Source organism: Heliangelus exortis, chromosome 4 (assembly GCF_036169615.1).
Source record: "Heliangelus exortis chromosome 4, bHelExo1.hap1, whole genome shotgun sequence".
NCBI lineage: Eukaryota > Metazoa > Chordata > Aves > Apodiformes > Trochilidae > Heliangelus > Heliangelus exortis.
Genome location: NC_092425.1, coordinates 43,027,604 through 43,031,658, shown reverse-complemented (window position 1 = coordinate 43,031,658; position 4,055 = coordinate 43,027,604).

Genomic DNA, 4,055 nt, shown 5'->3' with positions numbered 1-4,055 from the left:
GCCCCGGCACCGCGGGGGGCGCCCCCTGGCGGACACACGCGGCACCGCACGCACCTGCCGCGGGGCCGGGCCAACCAATCAGCTGCGGGGAACGGGCCGGGCGCTGTGCGCGCTGTGTCGCCGCCTGGCGGGGGAGCAGCGGGACTGCAGGCAGCGCCCGCAGAACCCTGCAGCCCCCCGCACCTCCCTGCAGCCCCCCGCACCCTCCTGCATCCCCCCTGCAGCCCCCCTCATCCCCCCGCATCCTCCCTGTAGCCCCCTGCAGCCCCCTGCATCCTCCCTGTAGCCCCCTGCAGCCCCCCGCACCCCCCTGCAGCCCCCCCGCCCCTTTCCAGCTGAACAAAACCCCGTGTTATTTTTCCTGTGAAAAAGCTTTCTAATTTTCCTGGCTAAACTTGCTCGCTGCAGTTCATACCCATAAGTGCCCTGCCAAGAATTCCCTGTGGGTCGAGAGGCTGGGTTGGTTTCCTGGGGTTTCTGCCTGACATTTAAGAGCAGTGAAAACCAGCAGCCTGTGCTGTGCGTGCTGGTGACCTCCCTGCAGCTCTCTCCTCATCCAGGCCCCCAGCAGCACCTCTGGGCTTGGTGTCAGTTAACAGCTCCTGACCACGGCTGACCCAGACTATTCCAGGTGAGACTTTCCCATGCTCCACACAACTTTCAAACCCACCACCTCCATCAGAAATACTTCATGTCCTGCTGTCGTAGGGTCCCACAGTGTTCCCTGAACCAGGGTTTCCCAATTCCCTGGTGTTTTCCTTGGTGTGCTCCCAGCCTTTCCAGCCAGCAGGCATTGCTGTGACACAGCTCACAGCCTGGCACTCGCTGGGAAGTTTGAGGCCATCGGGATTCTCTCACCTGCTGAGGCCCCCTGACCCTCCCAGATGTCCTCGTGCAACACGTGGTGATGGGATGGGTGCTTGGGACACTGCTGGGATGGACAGGACCCCTCTGGCAGGTGCTGTGGCAGGCAGAAAGCAGGCAGGGTGTAGCACACACACACACACACACATAACCTGAAGGTAAAAGTACTCACCCTGAGCTGGAATGATCACTCTGGTACACAAAGGAGAAGGGATCATGATCCTCTGAGGCCATCTCAAGCATCTGCAACACCATCCCACACCAGAGCAGGGTCCCAGCCTGCTTCAGGACCTACAGGAACAAAACCAAGTTTATATTCACAAGCCCAAGGGGTTCAACTTCTCTTTAACAACTAAAAGGCTTTCACAGAATCAGAGAATGGTGTGGGTTGGAAGAGACCTTAAAGACTCTGACAGCCTGGTCCTTGTGCTGGGTGTGCTTGGGATGGGTCTGCAAAAGCTAAAAAGGTTTCTACCTTGTTTGTCTCTCCCCGCATTTATTATTTTAAATGTCTTTTTCTCATTTTCACTGCTGTTGGTTGGATGGAAGGAGGCAAAGCAAGAAGTTTTCAGTCCATACTCTGTGCCCAGCCCTTGTTTTCTCAGAGCCATGGGTAAAGGAGGCCTGGAGAAGCACACAGCAGAGCAGATGAAGGGGCTCTCTGGGGGCAGGGTAAGTGCCACCAGCTCAGCCACCACACACACTCTCTGCACTGCTCACCCTCCCCCTGCCTCCCTGCAGAGAAGAGACTTGGGCACATCCTAAATGGTGTCTGATGTTCTGCCTCCCCGTTCCCTCCCAAGGATCCAGAGAGCCTTGCTGGGAAGCCAGCACTGAAGAGCTGAGCTGCTGCTGGAGGTACTCCCAGGTCCCCATCACCCTGCTGGAGCCTTCCATACCCACCCACCCTCTCTCCCCTTCCCGGGGGCCTCAGTTCTGCATTTAAGCTGTTCTGCATCTCAGTAGTAGCTGTGTTGTAAACTCTCTTTTCTTTTCTTGTTACATTTGTTATTTTATTTGGTGTGTTTGCTTTTATTCCAGTTGTGTTACTGGACAGATTTTGGCTCCTGCTCAGGTACTGTGTGGCTGTGCATGTGCAGGGGGGATTCTGGTTTCTTGCACTTCTTAGGTTTGTTTGCTTCTCTTCCAATGTCATCATACTCTGAGGTAGTGGCTGTGTGGGACTTAAAGTTGTCCTTTTCTTAATTTCTGCTGGTTGATAAAGTAAGGACGAGCATGCTGGGGTTTTTTCCAAAGCATGCCTGGTCATTCTTGACTTTTTACACCCTGAAATGTTCAGGCTGGTTGTAGTGCTCTGGTGGACTCATTCTCCTGCTCTCTAGTGAGGTCTCTAGTGTTTGTTTAAGGCTAGTGGAGATCAAAGGGCTGTTTGGGTAACCTGTCCCTGTGGAGAGGTGCTGTGGGGAGCCCCTGAGGAGTAGGGATGCTTTTTCTAGGCTGGCAGAGCCCTGGAGCATCCTGCTCTGGATGTAAAGATGTAAGTTGGGGCTGGAGCACTCGTTGGCCTTTGTAAGATTTCCTTCCTCTGCCCTTTAGCCTGATGAGGAGGGAGGAAGTTTTGAGTGATTGTTGTGGAGTGATTATTACCAACCTTGGGGTCTGGGTGGGACTTGGGTTTTGGTCAGGCAGCAACAGGTAAGGCAGAAACTCTGATCTCATATAGAGGGGAACAAGTAGTTTGACCTGCTCACACAAACTGTTCCTTTCCCCCTGCTTCCTGCTGCAGATTTAAGACCCCCCCCCCCCCTTTGCCTCCTTTCCTGAGAGGCTTAATGTGAGTGCTGTAGCTCAGCAGGCAGGACCAGAGCCTGAGAGTTTCCTGCTGTGCTGGGGAGCACTCAGTGCACTGGGGATGGCTCTGGAATGGGCAGGGGTGTGTGTCTGAGGGTAACTGTCAGTCCCCTGCCCTGGTAACAAGCTTCCTCAGGCAAAGCCAGGAAAAGAGCAGGAGGAGGAGGCTCTAAAAGAAACATCTGCAAGAACCCCAGCCCTGATGTGCAACCCAGCTATCCCCCTGCAGCCCGGGACAGTGGTGGCTGCAGGTGACACCTCTCTAGAGCCGGGGGCTTGGCTTTGGGCTCTTCTTCCAGTCCCTCCTTCTCCTCTCCCTCCTCCCTGCATCAGGCAGGAGCTGCACCCGAGGCTCAGCTTCACAGCACACACAGCTGCTGCAGAGCTCTGGCACCTGTAAGTGGGGGATTGGGGATCAGGGGGCTGGGGGCTGCTTTGAACTTGGGGCTGGGCTGCTCCTCCCTCTCTGCTGGAGCTGGGAGCTGAGGTAAAACTGCAGGTGTTTGTTAGCAACAGGTTTGTGGGGGGGGGAGGTGGGACGCTCAGAGACAGGGAGGGGTGGCACTGTCCCAGTCTGCCCGGGGATGTGACACTGCCTGCAGGGGGCTTCTGGGGGGGCTTCTGGTAAGTAAACCCCTCCTGGTATGCTGCTTAAGTTGGTTCTGGAAGTGCAAGGCTGCAGCATCAACCAGTCCATGCACAGAGGGGAAAGGGGGTGGCAGTGGATGCCTCTTACAAAGCCAAAAAAGGCTCTGTGGGTGAAAAGCTGGGACGTGTAGAGGACAGCTCCTTGTCCCTCCCTCCAGCAGGGACAGGGTGGCTGTATGGCCATTAGGACAGCTGTGTGTGAGGGGAACCACGCTGTGCTGGTGCTGAAGGTGCCCATCTCACCAGGCTGACTGCTAAACCCCTGCAAGGGCTCCAGGTGCTTGGAGAGAGAAGCTGGCTGTCCCTGGGTGAGTAGAGACAGGGGGTGATTTGGCTTTCTCGACTGGCTCTGCAAATGGCTGTCTATTTAAAGGACTGAGCTGTAAAATGCTGCTACTTTACACAGCTTCCTGGCTGAGCCTGGGAGACTTCTATGCCAGGGATCAGTGTCATGGTACTTTTGGGGTGTATGAAGGTGCAGAGAAGTTTTGTGTTGGCTGCACCTCTGATATTCCCTCTGTTGCTGGTAGTGGTAGTGCTGTAACTGTGTTCACATCTGATGTGCACAGGTGAAGTCAGTCTGAAGTGACAGGTTCCTTTGAAGGGAACCAGCAGGTAAATTCTCATTAAAGATACACCTGGGATGGTTTAAGGCAGGAACAGCCCCTTTCAGTTCACTGAACTATTCATTTCAGTCCAAGAGGTTATTGCCATTTTTCACTCAGTGATTA